General features: G+C 44.8%; 1 protein-coding gene across 2 annotated transcripts in view; it reads right to left on the minus strand.

The window, feature by feature from the left end:
* Positions 1–20,931, minus strand: part of SBK1 (SH3 domain binding kinase 1) — a 71,011-nt gene that overhangs the window by 20,658 nt on the left and 29,422 nt on the right. The gene's annotated exons all lie outside the window — the stretch shown is intronic.

Consider the following 20,931-nt stretch of genomic DNA (forward strand, 5'->3'; position numbering starts at 1 on the left):
AGAATTAGAGTGGAATTGGAATTGGAATGGAATAGAATGGAATTAGATTAGAATAGAATTAGAATAGAATAGAATTAGAATTAGAATTAGAATTAGAATTAGAATTAGAATTAGAATTAGAATTAGAATTAGAATTAGAATTAGAATTAGAATTAGAATTAGAATGGAATTGGAATTGGAATTGGAATTGGAATGGAATGGAATTAGAATTGGAATGGAATTAGAATGGAATGGAAATAGATTAGAATAGAATTAGAATAGAATAGAATAGAATAGAATAGAATAGAATAGAATAGAATAGAAATTGGAATTGGAATTGGAATTGGAACTGGAACTGGAACTGGAATTAGAATAGAAACTGGAAGGGACCTTGGAGGTCTTCTAGTCCAGCCCCCTCCTGAAGCAGGAGAACCTATATATTTATGACATTTGTAGGGTGCTGGGATCGTGTGATCCCCTTTTGAGACCTTCTGAAAAGCAAAGTGAAAGGGGAAATCAGATTCGCTTAACAACCATGGGACTAACTTACCAACTGCAATGATTAACTTAACAATTGTGGCTTAGAAAGGTCATAAAATGGGGCTAACCTCACTTAACCAATATCTCACTTAGCAGCATCCATTTTGGACTCTGTTGTTGTCATAAGTCGAGGGCTACCTGTATTCTGGAGCCACGGATTAGCTTGTTTCCTATTCTTAGTCATTTTATCCTACATGTTTCAAAGGTCAACGCTGCTGCTTAAATTAGGGTTTTTTATCATCTAAAACAGGAAGACATTGTGCAAAAAAATGTACTGACTTAATCATCTGCCTTTGTGCAAGGACGGATGATTAATTCTCTGCAGGCTTACCTGGGAACAAGAAGCATTTACTTCAGAGTAAAACCTGCTTGGGAAGAATTGCCTTTCTTGCAATTTGGGAGAAAGTCTAAGGTAGCTTGGTGGATGGGATTCTAAGCAGAAGCATCTGGAAGGTTATAAGTAATTTTCTGAGCTTTACAGTTCAACCCATTTATGTGGATTTAAAACCAATATTGCCTGTCTGGTCTTCCAACAGAAATAAGCTATTGTAATGAGTCTTCCATTCACACATGATGCTAGGATAATTGAACCATGAACTACCCAACCCCACTTTAAGGTGGCCTAGACCAGGTGTCAGCAACAACCCATGTGTTGAATGAATGATGAATGATGTGTAATAGTCAGCTAGCTGTCAGGGCTCTGGTAGTTACCCCCATATAAATCATGAGTCTCTAGCCAGATACTCAGAGCTTAAAGATGTATTAGGAGTAAACATGCCCGTGCTGCCTGGGTGTAATCCAGAGGTGATATCCAGCAGGTTCTGACCAGTTCTGGAGAATCGATAGAGGAAATTTTGAGTAGTTTAGAGAACCGGTAGCGGAAATTTTGCATAGTTTAGAGAACCGGTAGCAGAAATTTTGAGTAGTTTAGAGAACCGGTAGCGGAAATTTTGAGTAGTTCAGAATACCACCTCTAATTGGCCCCGCCCCCCATCTATTCTTTTCCTCCCATTGAGTCCCAGCAGATCATCTGGGTCTTTTTTGGTTGCCCTGCACAGGAGAACGGAGCTGGAAAGCAGGTTAGTGGGGTGGGGTGGGAATGGAGATTTTATGGTATCCTTCCCCTTCCACGCATACCAAGGCACGCCCACCAAACTGGTAGCAAAAGAATTTGAATCCCACCACTGGTGTATCCAACTCTTGAGACACATCATTCATTGTCACCCTTCACCCTGGATGCATCATAATTCATATTCTCCAATGGGACATCCATAGCCAAGAGTCATTGATCATGCTCTCCAATATTTGCACAGCAGAAACTTTGGTCGCCCAGAAACTACCTTTGAAAACATTTATGGAATGCAGTTTCAGTTTTGCAAGCTGCTGCATTGCTCCCCCGCTTCCTTTCCGCTGGCAACTCTAAAAGACCAGAGAAATATTTTATGAGTTGACCCCGCAGCTCTGGAGCCTCCTGCAGCTCTTTGGGCCCTCTGCTGTGGCTCCCCTGTTGGGTGATCCCACCACTGGCTGGCCCCGCCCCTCGCCCTCCCCTCCCCTGGCCTGAGAAGGTAAAACACAAAAAACAGAAATGAAAGGGAGGGAGAGATAGAGAAAAGAGAGGTCCATTTCCCACAGAAAACACCGGGAGCCACAAAACCTGGTTAGGTGTGGCTGGAGTGTGGGGTGTCATGTGACTGGGTGGGATGTTGAGTTGGCCATGCCCACCCAGGTTTTGAGCCTCCCGGTGATTTCTTTTCTGTGGGAAACAGGTCCAAATGGCTCTTTGAGTGTTTAAGGTTGCAGTCCCCTGAAAGTTGGGGAAAGAAGTCGTGTGTGGCTAGCTATTTTCTAGAATGGAGAGTGGTTCCTTCTTCCCCTTTATCCAAATGCCTGCAATCCTTGTATTTCAAGGTGATTTTTTACTTAAAGGACTGTCCACTCATCCAGGCTTAAAGAACTGAAGCCAGTTTGAAGCTACCCATCAAATGTTAGTTATCTCAATAGGCTGTCACACAGATTGTCTTTTCTTTTTAAGCTGTTCAGCACTTCAGTCATTTTTGGACATCTCCCTGTATCTTTAAATTAGCAAATGAACATCTGCAATGAATAGTAGTTTCTCTTTTCCTTCCTTCCTTCCTTCCTTCCTTCCTTCCTTCCTTCCTTCCTTCCTTCCTTCCTTCCTTCCTTCCTTCCTTCCTTCCTTCCTTCCTTCCTAATATTCTTTGTGATCAGAAGTAAGGATCATTGGTGGAAGAAGGGACAGGGTATCTTAATACCAACAAGGCACTGACTTCAGAGAGCAATTAGGACTGCAGAAAAAAAACAATTACTACCCACCTGCCTTCCATTGAGGACCTGTATACTACACAAATCAAAAAGAGGGCCGTGAAAATATCTGCAGACCCCCCTCACATCCTGGACATAAACTGTTTCAACTCCTACCCTCAAAACGACACTATAGAGCAACGCACACAGAACAACTAGACACAAGGACAGTTTTACCCTGTATGCCATCACTCTGCTAAACAAATAATTCCCCCAACACTGTCCAACTATTTACAAAGTCTGCATTACTATTACTATTAACCTTCTCATCACTCCTTATCACCCATCCCCTCCCACTTGTGACCGTATGACTGTAACTTTGTCGCTTGAATCCTTACAATTTATATTCACTGCTTCCTAGTATGATTTGATTGCTTATTGTACCCCATGACTATTATTAAATGTTGCACCTTATGATTCTTGACTCTTGACGAATGTATCTTTTCTTTAATGTACACAGAGAGCATTTGCACCAAGACAAATTCCTTCTGTGCCCAGTCATACTTGGCCAATAAAGAATTTTATCATTCATCTATCTATCTATCTATCTATCTATCTATCTATCTATCTATCTATCTATCATCTAATCTATCTCTATCATCTATCTATCTATAACATGTCATATGTCTGACTGTCTATCTATCTATCTATCTATCTATCTATCTATCTATCTATCTATCTATTAATAAGAAATATTGATCCAGGCTGCTGAAGAACGAGTAACAGAATAACGCAATAGCAGAGTTGGAAGGGACCTTGGAGGTCTTCTAGTCCAACCATCTACAAAAGGAGGAGACTATATTTTTCCAGACAAATGGCTGACCGATCTCTTCTTAACAGCTTCCAATGATGGAGCACCCACAACCTCTGAACAAATCCGTTCACACTGATTGATTGTTCTCACTGTCAGGAAATGTCTCCTTAGTTCTAAGTTGCTTCTCTCCTTGATTAGTTTCCACCCGTTGCTTCTTGTCCTGCCTTCAGGTGCTTTGGATAATAGCTTGACTCCCTCTTCTTTGGGGCAGCCCCTGAGATACTGGAAGACTGCTATCATGTCTCCCCTGGTCCTTCTCTTCACTAGACTAGCCATGCCCAGTTCCAGCAGCCATTCTTTATATATTTTAGCCTCCTGTCCCCTGATCACTTTTATTGTTCTTCTCTGCACTCTTTCCAGAGTCTCAACATCTTTTTTTAGATGAAAACTGCAGTTGCTTGCAAAAGTTTAAGAGCTCTTTACAACGAATCCCTATTTTTCAAGGAATCCCTCGGCGAACAGAAGCTGATGCAACCTTCAGTGTGGTACAATCTTAAATACGATCTTTCTGCAAATCTTAATGCTTAATGGCTAATTATGGGAAATTGTTTACAGAATAAAAATAAAGAGACGGTGAATGCTGGAGGTGCTAAAATTTGGACACCTTTCCAGTCATCATTTGGTAACACCTCCTTTGACAAAAATAACAGCTTCCAAAGTGTTTTTTGTAGTCAGTTAAAAATTATAGAACATGGAATAATAGAGTTGAAAGCAACCTTGGAGGTCTTCTAATCCAATCGCCCTGCTTCAGCAGGAGATCCTATATCATTCTGGACAAATGGCTGTCTTCTTCAAAACCTCCAGCAATAAGAGAACCTACATCCCACTGTTTGATTGTCCTCCCTGTTAGGAACTTCCTTCTTAGTTCTAGGTTGCTTCTTTCCTTATTTAGTTTCTATCCATTGCTTCTTGTCTTCTTCTAGCCTTCTGGTGCTTTGGAGAATAGGTTGATCCCTTCTTTTCTCTGACAGCCCCTCAGTGTTGGAGGATTGCTATCATATCATGAGCCGCGGTGGCGCAGTGGTAAGAGTGCAGTACTGCAGGCTACTTCTGCTGACTGCCGTCTGCCTGCAATTTGGCAGTTCGAATCTCACCAGGCTCAAGGTTGACCCAGCCTTCCATCCTTCTGAGGTCAGTAAAATGAGGACTCAAATTATTGAGGGCAAGAGGCTGACTAGTAAACCGCTTAGAGAAGGCTGTAAAAAGGACTGTGAAGCGGTATATAAGTCTATGTGCTCTTGCTCTTGCGAATTCCACTTTTTCTTCCTCCCTCTTGCTGTTATTGTTACCATTACCTTGCTATTATTGAATGAGCCGCGGTGGTGCAGTGGTTAGAGTGCAGTACTGCAGGCCACTTCTGCTGCCTGCCATCTGCCTGCAATTTGGCAGTTCGAATCTCACCAGGCTCAAGGTTCCCTTCTTCCGAGGTGGGTCACATGAGGAGCCAGATTGTTGGAGGCAAATAGGCTGACTCTGTAAACCGCTTAGAGGGGGGGGCTGTAAAGCACCGTGAAGTGGTATATAAGTCTAAGCGCTATTGCTATATCGCCCCTAGTCCTTCTCTTCGTTTGACCAGACATACCCAGGTACCTCAATCGTTCATTGTACTACGGTTTGAGCATTCATTCTCTCAGCTGCAACCCCTATGCCATGAGCATCCCTGTGCCACTGGACAGCTTATTCTCTTTTTGTTTTTAGATTTCCCCTTTCTCTTCCTTGCAGAATCTTTCTAGCTGAGAAAGAATTATCAGTTAGTCTTGTACGCCCTGTACATTCCAGATGTCCCACAGATTTTCAGAAGTGGTATAGTCTGGGGTCTGTGAAATCCATTTCCAGAATATTTATATTCCTTTCCAATATATGCTTTTTAGCGGACTTGGAGGCGTATTTGTTCAGCTTCAGTTACCCCTTTGACAATGGTCTGTACAATATTGAGTGATACTTCGTATACAATGTTATACACCGAGTTATAGAGTTTGCGTACAAAGTAAATAAGTAAAAAATAAGAGTGTTCCGAAATGTCATTCAAGTTTTCGGGAAAAATGCCAGGCTCGACTGTTTTTCAAAAGCACCCTAAATTTGATGTGGACTTTTAGCATGGAAATACATATGAAGGAAATCATCTGATTCACACAGGCATGAATGAAATTTAATTCGGAGGGGGATCATGTGGCAAAGCTTTTTTATGTGCTTTTTTTTTTAAAAAAAAGTTTTCATTTTTATTCTTTACTCCACCTTGTTTTATTTTTCTGAACTAGAATGTCCAAAGCTTTGAATGGAAGTCAATATAGGTCCCAACTTTCTTCTCTGGCAATTAATCAAGTAAAACTTCAATGCTCGTATTTCTTAATTTAATTTCCTAACTATAAATTCCTAACTAAATACATTCCAGAGAGACTTTGCACCGAGCATATGATGACTGGAAAATTAAAATCATTTGGTGGTTGTGGAAAGACCACATCTATCTATTTATCTATTTATTTATCTATCTATCTATCTATCTGTCTGTCTGTCTGTCTGTCTGATCTATCATCTATCTATATCTATCTAATCTATCTTTCTACCTATCTATCATCTTTCTATCTTTCTACCTATCTATCATCTATCTATCTCAGAAAATCATAAAAAAAGAAATAGATTTAAGGTGTGTCCATCCTTGAGGGTGACCATCTAATGAAGCAAATGCATAGATTACACACAATTTTTATCCCCAGGAAAATGAGAGTTGGTGTTTTATTCTTGGGCCCAATCCCCTTGTCTGAGCACTGCAGTGGGCTACGCCTAACCTAACCCTTAAAACGAATGGTCTGATTCCCCTCTCTGGTCTTGATCCAAAAACAATATGATTTATACACCCTGCATTAATGTGTGTTCGGTAAAACCAGCCAACTATGACTTAAAGCAGAGATGGACAATTGTGTTGTATTGTGTTTTAGCTTGAAGGGCAGAGGGTGGGGTATTTTCCCCCCCCTAAGCCTATAAAAACTGCAGGTGTGGCTGGTGAACCCCAACATCTCTCAGGAAGAGGGGAAAGCCCCCCCTCCTGAATTGGTGGGAGTTAATGGTTTCTTTGAAAGAAAAGCATTTCAGCCTCTGCAGAATCTTTTGACACATTTGTTTTCCCACTTCTGATATTTATAGAAGCCCCTGAATTACAGGGTGTTTTTTTTTTTTTTTGGTGGTGGTGAGCTTATCTAGACAGGCTCAAAAATTGTGCAGGAGAATTGAGTTCAGGCCACAGGGTGCTACCCTGTAATGGTATAAGTAAATGACCTTGGGAGACGGAGGGAGGAGAGAAGAGATGCTGCCTAGGGAACAATCCGAGCCCTCGGCTGCATTTATGCAGAGAAAGAAATTTAGAAAAAGATATGCCCTTAACTTCTCAGGCTGTAAAAAAGAGACAGTGGGAGATTGGTATTTTCAGACTTGCAAAATCCTATGAATGCAGCTTTGCAATAAAGTAGAGTTAACTCATCTGGTCTTCTGCCCTGCCTGGTCTACCTGGGCAAGCCCCACTAAGCTGCCAAAATGGCCAACACAGTCCTAGGCTACATCAATAGAAGATAGCACCAAGGTCACAGGAAGTGATGGTGTGGCTCTATATACCACACTGGTCAGGCCACACTTGCAATACTGCATCCAGTTTTATTCGCCCGTGATACAAAAAGGATGCTGAAGCCAGAGAAAGTGTGCAGAGAAGGGCAACAAAGTTGACCAGGGATCTGGAGGCTACACTGTATGATGACTGGTTAAGGGAGCTAGGGATCAGGTCAGATTAACAGCGTTGGAAGGGACCTTGTAGGTCATATCATCCAAACCCCCACCCAAGCAGGAGACCCTACACCATTTCTGACAGAAGGCAGTCCAGTCTCTTCTTGAAAGCTTCCAGGGATGAAGCTCCCACCACTTCCAAAGGCAAGCTGTTCCACTGAATATAGAATAGCAGAGTTGGAAGGGACCTTGTAGGTCATCTAGTCCAACCCCTCCACCCAAGCAGGAGACCCTACACCATTTCTGACAGAAGGCAGTCCAATCTCTTCTTGAAAGCCTCCAGGGATGAAGCTCCCACAACTTCTGAAGGCAACTTCTGTTCTATTGGTTTATTGTTCTCAACGATTAGGTGTGGCATGATAGCTGTCTTCCAGTACTTGAGGGAAGAGGTGGCATTCAGAAGGTTCTGACCAGTTCTGGAGAACCAGTAGCGGAAATTTTGAGTAGTTCGGATAACCGGCAAATCCCACCTCTGACTGGCCCCACCAACCCCATCTATTCTCTGCCTCCCATTGAGTCCCTGCTGGTCGGCTGGGTCTTCTTTGGTTGCCCTGCACAGGAGAACGGAGCTGGAAAGCAGGTTAGTGGGGTGGGGAGGGAGTGGGGATTTTGCAGTATCCTTCCCCTGCCACGCCCACCAAGCCACGCCTGCCAAGCCACACCACACCCACCAAGAACTGGGAGTAAAAAAATTTGAGTCCCACCACTGCTTGAGGGGCTTTCACAAGAAGAAGGGGTTGACCAGGGGTGGGATCTGACTGGTATAACTACTGGTTCGGTGATTTACGTTTTGCGCGCATGTGAAACATCGTCAGCTTGCTGCCTGGACAGCTGATAAGCGCTGCGCGCGGGTGTGCAGCATTTGAAAAAGCACTTTTTCCCTGCTTTTTCAACCGCAGCTATGCCGCGCAAAGCAGCTGAGGTTTAAAAAGCAGGAAATAAAGGTCAGGTAAGAGCCCAGGCAGGCAGGTGAGCCAAACACCAGCAAACACAGAACTGGTTTGGTGTCTGCCGCTCTTCAGAGCTACCGGTTCTACAGAGCCGGACAGAACCGGTAGAATCCCACCCCTAGGGTTGACTTATTCTCCACAGCACTTGAGGGTGGGATCAGTAAGTAATGGATGAAGCTTCTTAAAGAGAGATCCAACCTAGGAGGAGAAATTTTCTGACACTGAGAACAAATTCATCTGTGGAACTGTTTGTTTCTCGGATTTGTGGGTGCTCCATCACTGGAGCTTTTTTAAAGAAAAATAAGACTGGACAATTATTTGACCAAGATGGTTTAACATCTCCTGCCTTGGGTGAGGAAACACTTTTGGAAAGAAGCAATTTCAGTCTTGACAATAGCAAGATTTTTGCAGATGTGGCTTTGGTCCATCGAATGGGAGCAGCAAAAGGTCTCCACAGAGAAGTGAGGTGGAAACCTTTCTCCTTTATTTCTGTGGGAAGACTTTATGAGGAATTTATCGGCTCTGGAATTGTGGCTTTTTATTATGTGGTGCTGTTTCTTCCCATCCCTGTTTTTGTCCTTTTCTTTTCGGCTAATCCCTGTTATCCCTGTCTATTATTTTCTGCCTAAACTGTACTGGGTTTCTTTAAATAGCCCAAAGGTAAAATAGAGAGGCTTCACAATCGGTAAATACAAAAGAATTCACATTTCTGAAAATAACTTATCTGAAGGATCAACTTGCAGATTTAGAGAGAGAGAGAGAGAGAGAGATGAAAGATTTGTGGGTGGGGACTGAGGTCCTCTTTGCTAAGCCATGGTTTGTTGAATGCCAGTGTGTGTGTCAGTGGTAGGATTGGGATAAAAATTTCTCTTTCAATAAACCATTCTTGACAGCTAAGTAGCTTCATATTTTGGATTCCTTTTATCTCTCAGTTCACTGGGTAGAAATGTTTTCATTCTTTTGTTGATCGGCCTCTGGTGTAGAGAATATGTAGGTGGCCATTTGATGACAATCAAGATCAAGCGAGGTACTAATACCACTCTATAAAGCCTTAGAAAGGCCACACCTAGAGTACTGCATCCAGTTTTGGTCACTGCACTATAAAAAAGATGTTGAGACTCTAGCAAAAGTGCAGAGAAGAGAGACCAGGATGATTAGGGGGACTGGAGACTAAAACACATAAAGAAAGGTTGCAGGAACTGGGCATGGCTAGTCTAGGGAAGAGAAGGATCAGAGGAGACAGGATAGCGGTCTTCCAAAATTGGAGGAGCTGCCACAGAGAGGAGGAAGGGGTCAAGCTATTCCCCAAGGCACCCAAAGGCCAGACAAGGAATAATGGATGGAAACTGAACAAGGAGAAATTCAACCTGGAAATAAGGAGGAATTTTTTGACAGTGAGAACAATCAACCCATGGAACAGAAGTTGCCTTCAGAAGTTGTGGGAGCTTCATTGCTGGAGGCTTTCAAGAAGAGACTGGACTGCCATCTGTCAGAAATGGTGTAGGGCAGTGATCCCCAACCTTTTTTATGCCGCGGCCGGTACCGGCATCAGCTGGGCGCCGCTGCCCGGTACCCGGCATCAGCTGGGCGCCGCCATCTTTTTGATGAAAAAGTACCGGAAAAGCTCACCGGAGCGCTGGCGCCATCTTTTTGATGAAAAAGTGCTTCCGGTGAGCTTTCTACCGAAAAGCTCACCGGAAGCACTTTTTCATCAAAAAGATGGCGGCGCCTCAGCAACCAGCGGCCCGGTAGGACTTGTTCCGGGACGTGCCGGTCCGCGGACCGTGGTTGGGGACCCTGGTGTAGGGTCTCCTTGGGCTGGGGGTTGGAGTAGAGTAGAGTAGAGTAGAGTAGAGTAGAGTAGAGTAGAATAGAATAAAATAGAATAGAATAGAATAGAATAGAATAGAATAGAATAGAATAGAATAGGAATAGGAATAGGAATAGGAATAGGAATAGGAATAGGAATAGGAATAGGAATAGGAATAGGAATAGGAATAGGAATAGGAATAGAATAGAATAGAATAGAATCCCATCCCTGCTTAATGGAGTGTATAAATACAGCCCTGACAGTTGTCGATCTTCTCACTCATTACTTGTTCTTCCTCCAATTTGCGGCATGCGGTTGCGGGCTCCTTCTAAGCTTTCTAGCATTTCGTTTTCCTGGGCCTGTGAAATGTCTGTGGGACAGTGTGAGGTCCTGCCTGGAATAACCTCGAGGACAGGCATAAACAACAGGAGACTTTAGCACCGACTTCTAGTCGGTTACGTGAATAAATGGGTGTCATTCCCTAGAACTGGGAAGCTCCAGCTGTGATTGTATAGCCAGGGGAGAGATGAATGGGAGGTCTTTAGATCTTCAGACCTTGAATTGTAAAAGGAAGATTGAACGCCACGCACGTCATCGGAGTGAGATTATATTTAGTGTTAGGCAAAGCAGCGTGGTTGATTTAGGTGTCCTAAAAGGCAGCACATTATCAGCAATTGGACTATTATTATCACAATCATGCAGTGGAGTTTGGTCAGGAGGAGGAAGAAGGGTGAGGAGTTCGAAGAACGTCGTTTATAATATTTCGAATAAAGCTTTTTCTTTTTTTTAACAAATCAGAGCATTATTTCACACCGGCAATTTCCATCAGATAATGGGCTGGGTTCCAAACCATCATACGGTTTAGCCTCTCTTTTTTTCCCTTCTGTTTAAGACCGACTAGCTATGGCTCTTGCCCTCAGCTAATAGCAGCATCGTAAAGATCTTGGCTGATCTCCAGAAAGCTGTGCTGCATTCCACCTGGTGGGATTACCAGGAGATCCTACGGCTGCAGGCTAGAAAGGGAAGCACAGAATGAAAATCCTCAAAAGAAGACAATGGGAAATCACCTCGGCATTAATGCCCAGGAAACTCCACAGATCTTTTGATGAAGCTGCTAGGAGTTTGACCTTGACTCAAGGAGTCTCCCTTTGACCATAGTCTAAGACCAAGGCATAAACAGCCTACAGAGCACAGGTGGACAATTGGAACCTTTCTGAAAGTGCCCACTGAAAGTGAATGTTTAATGTGGCAGAGGGAAACAAATTAAATCCACAAAGGGTAATCATGTTAGCCTTAATTAACAGATTACAGATTAACAGAGTTGGAAGGAATCTTGGAGGTCATCTAGTCCAGCCCCCCACCCAAGCAGGAGACCTTACACCATTTCTAATGAATGGCAGTCCAGTCTCTTCTTGAAAGCTTCCACAACTTCCAAGGGCAACTTCTGTTCCATTGGTTGATGGTTCTCACTATTGGAAAATTCCTCCTTATTTTCAGGTTGAATCTCTCCTTGACCAGTTTCCATCCATTGTTCCTTGACTGGCCTTCAGGTGCTTTGGAAAACAGGTTGACCCCCCTCTTCTTTGGGGCAGCCCCTCAGATATTGGAAGACTGCTATCCTGTCTCCTCTGGCCCTTCTCTTCACTAGACTAGCCAGGCCCAGTTCCTATAACCGTTCTTCATATTTTTTTAGCCTCCAGTCCCCTAATCATCCTGGTTGCTCTTCTCTGTACTTTTTCTAGAGTCTTAACATATTTTTATAGTGTAGTGACCAAAACTGGATGCAATATTGTAGGTGTGTTCTTACTAAGGCTTTATGGAGTGGTATTAGTACCTCCCTTGATCTTGATTGTATCCCTCTGTCAATGTAACTTAAGATTGCATTGGCTTTTTTGGCTGCTGCTGCAGACGGCTGGCTCATATTTAGCTGGTTGTCCACTAAGATTCCAAGATCGCTCTCACACTTACTGCTATTGAGCCTGGTTTCACCCAGTCTATATGGGTATTTTTGGTTTTTCTTGCCTAAGTGTAGGACTTTTCTCTATATTCCATTTCATTTTGTTAGATACGGCCCAGTGTTCAAGTCTGTCAAGATCCATCTGGAATTTGAACCTATCTTCTAAGGCTGTTGGCTGTTCCTGCCAGTTTAGTATCATCTGCAAATTTGGTAAGTTCCCCTTCTATTCCCTCATCTAAGTCGTTAATGAAGATATCGAAGAGTACTGGGCCTAAGGCAGAACCTTGTTTAAATGTAACTACAGTTAGAGAATGGAAGCAAATTAATGTGGCTGTTGTTGTGGTGTGGTTTGCTGGTTTGGAGCATCACCTGGCCTATTCTTGAAAGAAGAGTGTTGACCTTCAGAACAAGGACAGTAGACCTCATGTAGCGGAGGAAGTTATGCCAAACATACCATGAGTCCCCCAACTTTGGTGTAATGAATGAGAAAGTTGATTTGCTGGCTTCTTCTCTGGCCCCACCCACTTTCATTTGGCCACACCCACTTTTTCTTTAGCCCCACCACCTTTTTGCATGCAATCACTGATCCATCAATTAAGGTCCTTCCTCCACTTTTGGAAGGAAGGAATTACCTAGTTCCTAGAATCTAGAAACCCGTGTTCATGTTTAAGCTCAGCCAACTGATTCCGTGCTCCAAAAAACTTTTTATGTTCCTAAACCATGTCATATGATTTATTTATAGCGATGTGGGCTTTCAAGAAGAGACTGGACTGCCATTTGTCAGAAATGATATAGGGTCTCCCGCTTGGGCTGGGGGGGGGGGAAGGGGTTAGACTAGATGACCTACAGAGTCCCTTCCAACTCTGTTAATATGTAATCTAAATTAGCTGCCTCCTCCTTGCTATTGTGCAGTTGTGTGGGTTGGGACTACAGTTCCTTAAATTCCTCGCCACGCTGCCATGGGTTTGCTGCATTTTGTTAACTAAGGATGTGTCAGAGCAGTGCCTGGTTGGGAAAGTGGCCAGAGAAAGGCTGGATATGAGCAACTAAGTCTCTTTACTCCTAACATGCATTGCAGAGATGACATTAGTCTATTTTACAAGGGTGTTGTAAAACTGAACAGGCCGAGGGAGGTGTCCATGCAGAATATTAGTTATTTGGGTGTGCATTCTCTCCCTTCCCCGCACAGATTTAATGCTAATCTGCAACGCTAAATAAGCTTCCCCAGATTTATCTTCCGAGCATTTAAAACCATGCATGTTTTTAAAGAATATCCTGCTTTCCCTACAAAAGGAATATTAAGTGGTAAAAGCTCATTGCAAAGTCATCACAGGGCTTTGTACAACAAAGTTGGGAGGGACCATGCAGGTCATCTAGTCCAACCCCACCCAAGCAGGAGACCCCTACACCAATGTTATGATTTAAATCTTGATTGAAGCCTTGGGGGGGGGAGGGGTTTCCCATGGTCAGGGCCCATGGCAACAAAATATTTAAAGTATAAAAAGAGCAAATAATAATTGTTTAAAAAGAAGGATTTTTTTCAGCCAGCTGGATGCAGCATCCAAATGCAGATATGATCGATATTAACACACCGTGTGAGAACTGACTTTTTAAAAAAAATCTTGCCTGCTTGGTGAAACACCAAGAAGCAATTGCCCAAAAATCTCAGCCTGTCTTTGAGAAAATCCTCTTACTCCCTGTGCCCTACACAACGGATACAATACATTGGTCGCACAATTTCCGCCACAACTCTAGAAAAAAAGGCATCTGCAGGGGTCTCCCTCGATGTATCAAGCCCAACATTTCCATTGTTAAGCAGGGCCCGTTGCTACGCAAGTTTTGCCCATTTTATGACCTACTTCTTGCCACGGTTTTTAAGTGAATCGCCGCCGTCATTAAATTAGTAAATGGTTAAGTGAATCTGGGTTCTGCCCCCCGCCCCCCAACTTTGCTTATCAAGTCGCAAAAAGGGGGTCAGGTGACCCCATGACACTGAGACCATCGTAAATATGAGCCAGTTGCCGAGCATTTGAATTTTGATCGCGTGACCATGGAGATGCTGCAGTGGTTGTACGTGTGAAAAATCAGATTTTTTTTTCAGTGCCGTTGCAACTTTAAATTAAAGAAATGGTTGTAAGTTGAGGACCACCTATAAACTGGTCACACAATTTCAGCCATAACATTAGAAACAGGGTATTTCTGACTGACCCTTGTAAAACCAGCATCCAACTGAGCTGTAAGCCCCCACAAGGAATAGATAGAATAGAATAGAATAGAATAGAATAGAATAGAATAGAATAGAATAGAATAGAATAGAATAGAATAGAATAGAATAGAACAGAACAGAACAGAACAGAATAGAATAGAATAGAATAGAATAGAATAGAATAGAATTCTTTATTGGCCAAGTGTGACAGGACACACAAGGAATTTGTCTTGGTGCAAATGCTCTCAGTGTACATAAAAGAAAAGATACATTCCTCAAGAGTCAAGAGAAGAAGAAGAAGAAGAAGAAGAAGAAGAAGAAGAAGAAGAAGAAGAAGAAGAAGAAGAAGAAGAAGAAGAAGAAGAAGAAGAAGAAGAAGAAGAAGAAGAAGAAGAAGAAGAAGAAGAAGAAGAAGAAGAAGAAGAAGAGAGGAGGAGGAGGAGGAGGAGGAGGAGGAGGAGGGAGGAGGAGGAGGAGGAGGAGGAGGAGGAGGAGGAGGAGGAGGAGGAGGAGGAGGAGGAGGAGGAGGATAGAGAATAGAATAGAATAGAATAGAATAGAATAGAATAGAATAGAATAGAATAGAATAGAATAGAATAGAACAGAAGAGAATTCTTTATTGGCCAAGTGTGATTGGACACACAAGGAATTTGTCTTGGTGCAAATGCTCTCTGTGTCCATAAAAGAAAAGATACGTTCATCAAGAGTCAAGGAATCATAAGGTGCAACTTCAAGGCAAAGGGAATTAATTCACTGGCTGGGGAAAAGCCAGTCTTCTTGGACCAGGAACTGATGCTGGTGCTGCAGAACCTGTAAACTTGCCTTCCAACCCATTTCCTTTTAAGAGGAACCCAACTTTTCCAGGTTAAGATAACCAGTGAAAATATTTTTCAGCTGTGAATTGAACCATGGCTTGTGGCGTGGTTGTGGTGGCCTAGAGATGGAGCTCTCACCTCACAACTCAGGAGGCTGTGAATTCGATACTAGGTGTAGAGGCAGATATTTCTCTCTCTGGGCCCAATGAGGTTACTAACACCATTTCAGTTTACAGATAACAGGTTAATCTGCTGAACAAAACTCCACACTGGCAACAGGAAGGACATCCGGCCACTAAAACACTCTGCTAGCTCCATTCAGTTGCCCAGACTCCACCCCGCAAGGGATGATGGGGGTCGTTAAAAGAGGAGGAGGAGGAGGATGAAATGAACCATGGCTTGTGTAACCTATTTTCAAGCTCTGTACCACACAGAAGCATGAAGTCCCTTCTCTGGGCTGGGTTTGGAGATTGGCGAACCCCACCGTGGGTGGACAATTGCCCTTCTAGGCAAAGGAAATTAATTCCCTGGCTGGGGAATTCTGGGAACTGAAGTCCAAACATCTTAAAGCGGCCAAATTTCAGAAATACTGATCTAAATCAATAAAGTTCCAGTTTAATCCCTGAGGAGTCTATTTACTGATCTGACTTACCTTGAAATGCTGAGAGAGAGAGATCAGCCTCTGGGGGTGGCTGATAAGTCCTCGACTTACAACAGTTCAATTTAGTGACCGTTTGGAGCCACAACGGGACTGGAAAAAAAAGTGACGCGACCATTTTGCACACAACCATTGCCATGGCAACATCCTCGCGGTCATGTGATCAAAATTCGGCCGCTTGGCAGCTGACTCCTACTTTATGATGGTTGAAAGGTTGAGGGTCATACCTTTGGCGTCCTTCTGAGTCAAAGGGAAAGTTAGACTCAAGAAGAGACTGTCAGAAATAGTGTAGAGCCTCCTGCTTGGCCGGGGGGCTGGGGGGTTGGACTAGATGACCTACAAGGTCCCTTCCAACTCTGTTAATCTGTATCTGTAAACTTAAATCGTTTTAGTAACTTAATAGCTGGAATGATTCATTTAGTAGCGATGGCAAGAAAGTTCATTAAAATGGGGCAAACCTCAAACTGTCTTGCTTAGCACCGGAACTCTTGAGCTCCATTGGTAGTCATACACTGAGAACTGCCTGTGATTTAAGTTATAAACAACCACAATTTAAATCAGCTTCTCTAATTTATTCCCCTCCAATGTGTATAATTCCTGTACAACATTCCCACCTGCCAGGCAGCTAGGAGCAATCTTTGAAAGATGATAGGGCAAAAAATAAGGATTAGGGAGAAAACACGGCCCTGAAAGCGATGAGAAGGCATTAAAAAATGAGAAAGAAAAATTGCTCCTTTATAGCATCCAGACAACCGAAGATCGATTTTGTCTCGGGCACAAACGATGGCTGAGTTTGCATAAGATGTCGGGTTAAAATCAACTTGGCTAGTGTGGCGGCTGAGTAGGTTACGGGACACCAGTTTTTTGGGTGCCGTCCGTAAACCTTGATTTGGGGAACCATTCTGGGCCAACCCCACCTGGAGTGTCTGTGGGAAAATGCTGACAGACCCTTCCTTTCCCGGTGGGAAAAACCAGACAAAAGATTGTGGCTTGTTGTTGGAATAAATGGAATTTGATCCTCTGCAAACTGTTGCTGGCATTCCAGGGGCCATCGGCAGATCTCCTGCTGTTATGCATCCCAGTCAAATACAAACAAACAAGGCTTAATACAAGATGCTCCTAAAATCTGGAGAAAGAAAGAAAAGAGAGGGAGGGAGGGAGGGAGGGAAGGAAAGGAAGGGAGTAAGGAAGAAAGGAAGTAAAGAAAAGGAAGGAATGAAGAAAGAGAGAGGGAGGGAGGGAGGGAGGGAGGAAAGGAAGGAAGGAAGGAAAGAAAAGGAAGGTAGGAAGGAAGGAAGAGAGAGAGGGAGGGAGGGAAAGGAAGGGAGTAAGGAAAGAAAAGGAAGGAAGGAAGAGAGAGAGAGGGAGGGAGGGGGAAGGAAGGGAGTAAGGAAGAAAGGAAGGAAAGGAAGGAAAGGAAGGAAAGGAAGGAAGGAAGAGAGAGGGAGGGAAGGAAAGGAAGGGAGTAAGGAAGAAAGGAAGGAAAGAAAAGGAAGGAAGGAAGAGAGAGAGAGGGAGGGAGGGAAAGGAAGGGAGGAAGAAAAGAAAAGGAAGGAAGGAAGGAAGAGAGGGAGGGAGGGGGAAGGAAGGGAGTAAGGAAGAAAGGAAGGAAAGAAAAGGAAGGAAGGAAGGGAGAGGGAGAGGGAGGGAAGGAGGGAAAGGAAGGGAAGAAGGAAAGAAAAGGAAGAAAGAGAGAAAGAGATAAAGGAAGGAAGAAAGGAAGAAAGGAAGCAAGCAAGCAATGGGTGACACTTGTCTCCTGCAAGAAGTTTGGAAGGTCAGTGTTTTCAGCCTATCCTCTATCCTCTAGCAACTAACAAAGATGTCAACAGGAAGAGGAACAAAGAAGCTAGCTGAATATAGACTCAGGGGAGACATGAGATCAGTCTTCCAATATTTGAGGTGGGGGGAGGAGAGGAGGGGGGTCAACCTGTTTTCCAAAGCATCCGAAGGCCAGACAAGGAACAATGGACGGAAACTGATCAAGGAAAGAATAAGGAGGAATAAGGAGAAACTTTCTGACAGGGAGAACCATCCACCCATGGAACAGAAGTTGCCTTCAGAAGTTGTGGGAGCTTCATCCCTGGAGGCTTTCAAGAAGAGACCGGACTGCCATCTGTCAGCAATGGTGTAAGGTCTCCTGCTTGGGCGGGGGGTTGGACTAGATGACCTCCAAGGTCCCTTCCAACTCTGTTAACCTGATCTGTCCAGGAGAGGAAGATTTGCTAGTTTTAACCTTGGTTAGGTGTTCTTCTCCCTCTCCTTCTTCTCCTTCTTCTTGGAGGTCTTCCAGCCCAACCTTTTGCCCAAGGCAGGACACCTTGGCCAAGGGGTTTCCCAGTCTATTTTTTTTAAAAAAAAAACCTCCAGTGACGGAGCACCCACAACTTCTGAAGGTGAGCTGTTCCACTGATCAATAGTTTTCACGGTGAGGAAATTTCTCCTTAGTTCTAGGTTGCTTCTCTCCTTGAGTCATTTCCATCCTTGACTTCTTTATCCTGCCTTCGGGTGCTTTGGAGAATAAATCGACCCTCCCACCCTTTTCTCTATGGTAGCCCCTGAAGCGCTAGAAGACAGTGCAGGGGTTCACTCAAAAATTGCATTGAGAAAAGTTGTAAAATGCAGCCAAACTCCGCTAAACAACGGTCCTCGCTTAGCAACAGAAATCGTTGCAGTCTACTGCGGTCGTCAGTTCAGGACTCCTCAAGTTAGTGACCATTTGAAGTTACAACAGATGCACCTTGGGGGTTCCTTAGAAGCTGCATGAAGTTAGTAACCGGGTTGTAAAGTGAATGTTGGTTTCCCCACTGACTCTGCTTGTCCGAAGGTCGCAAAAGGGGTTCACGTGATCGTCGTAAATACGAGCCAGTTGCCAAGGGTCTGGATTTGGATCATGGAACCCTGGGGATACTGCCATGGTTGGACGTGTGAAAAACGGTCCTAAAGTCGCTTTTTTCCCCCCCAGGGCCGTCGCAACTTTGGACAATCACTAAAATGGAAGTCCGTCAGTTGAGGACTGCCTGTATATTAAATGAGCCACAAACGTGTCACATTTTAGTCCACTGTGTGGCACAACACTGGCCCTTATTTAACCATGACTGTTTGAGAGCATTTACATAACGAGAGAGACAAGCCAAATCTTGCCTCTCTCCAAGCCAAACCCTGATCTCCAGACTAGGTTTGACCGAGATGCCAGGCTACAATGAAACTGGGCAGTTTGGGCCTTAAATTGTTTAGGTCCAGATAACATGTTTAACCCTCCTATGGAATTTTTAAAGTTTGCATAGCAACACCCGATATATTTGCACAGTATCCAAACCAGGAGGAGGAGGGGAGAGGGAGGAGGAGGGGGAGGAGGAGGAAGAGGAAGAGGAAGAGGAAGAGGAAGAGGAGGAAGAAGAAGAAGAAGAAGAAGAAGAAGAAGAAGAAGAAGAAGAAGAAGAAGAAGAAGAAGAAGAAGAAGAAGAAGAAGAAGAAGAGAAGAAGAAGAAGAAGAAGAAGAAGAAGAAGAAGAAGAAAGAAGAAGAAGAAGAAGAAGAAGAAGAAGAGAAGAAGAAGAAGAAGAAGAAGAAGAAGAAGAAGAAGAAGAAGAAGAAGAAGAAGAAGAAGAAGGCCTAACCAAGGTTAAAACTAGCAAATCTTCCTCCCCTGGACAGAGCAGATTAACAGAGTTGGAAGGGACCTAGTAGATCATCTAGTCCAACCCCCCTCCCCACCCAAGCAGGAGACCCTACACCATTTCTGACAGATGGCAGTCCAGTCTCTTCCTGAAAGCTCCCGCAACTTCTGAAGGCAAGGTGGTAGATGGTTCTCACGGTCAGAACATTCCTCCTTATTTCCAGGTTGAATCTCTCCTTGTTCAGAAGCAACTTTTAGATCTTTAACTTCCTTATTCAAGGTGTTGTGTGGGCCCAGGTCCCGAGATTAAGCCTGGAAACCGTGGTCCAGTTAACCATGGTTTGGCAGACAACAACTTACTCCAAGCAGCTGGTGTTGGAAGAGACGCAAGACCTTTTGCAGCCTAATTTTAAGAACTTCTAAAGAAAAGAAGAGGGCTGGCTTTCTTCCTCCCCCCCTCCCCCCCATTAATACCCACTGGCATTTTCTGGCCACCTGCAGATGCCCCCCCCCAAGCGGTTCTCGCAAGACCAAGCCACGTGTCCACGGGTGGAAGTATGCACACGAATACTATTGTTATCCCTTCTACAGGGAGTCCCAGGTGAGCCCGTTGCGAGCCACGCGGGCCATCAAAGAAAGCCAAACTCCCGCGACCAGCCTCGCGCGTGGAAGCGTCCGATGCTTTTGTGGGTTCTTAGAGAAGATCCATCCCACCCCAGGCAGCACCCAGCCACCCACCCTCCCCGGCCTTCACACTTCCGTCCACGCGGGGCGGGGAGACAAAGAACACGCCGACCTTGCTCTCGGAAGCCGCGTCCCTAAACGGGGCTCTCCACATCTCCCCTCCCCCCGCACCCCACCCAAGTCGCCCTTTGCTGCAGACTCGCTAGGGGGAAAGGGGAGGGGGCTCGCCCGGCCTGCCTTTCTGGCCGCTGCAGGTGGGGAAGGAGGAGGAGGAGGAGAGGGGGGGCACGGCGGGCGGTGGAAGCAGCTCTATTGTTCCAGCCGCGCTTTGTGCCCAAGGCTGCCAAGCCCCGACGCCACTTGGGCTTGGCCAACCGCTCCTCCCTTCGCCGCCCCCACCCTCTCCCGCGCCTCCCCCATCCTCCTTCCCCCCGCACCCGTTCCACCCGTTCCCTTGCACGGCGCGATCACCTTTTGCAAGCCGGGGGAGAGGGAGGTTTGGGGGGGAGGAGGAGGAGGCTGGGCCGTGGCAAGCATTCCTCCCCCACCCCGCCGCCCCCTCCCACCCCACCATCACTGCAGGACCTATAGACCGAATAGTCTGCATGCAGGCATAACCTCCCCCCCACCCCACGTTCTCTGGATAGGACCCCTCCCAGGCGCGCATCCCCAGGTACCTGAGCGCCTCCCCCTCCCCCATCCCAGCTCTTTGCACCTTCGCCTCCTTTGTCAGAGCCGTCGCTTCCACGCCCCTCCCTCCTCTGGAAGCTCCTGCCCGGGCTGGGGTCGTCGTAGTGCCTCCAA

This window comes from Notechis scutatus, chromosome 12 (genome assembly GCF_049901735.1).
Source record: "Notechis scutatus isolate UNSWTSFEM ecotype Mainland chromosome 12, rNotScu1.2, whole genome shotgun sequence".
Lineage (NCBI taxonomy): Eukaryota > Metazoa > Chordata > Lepidosauria > Squamata > Elapidae > Notechis > Notechis scutatus.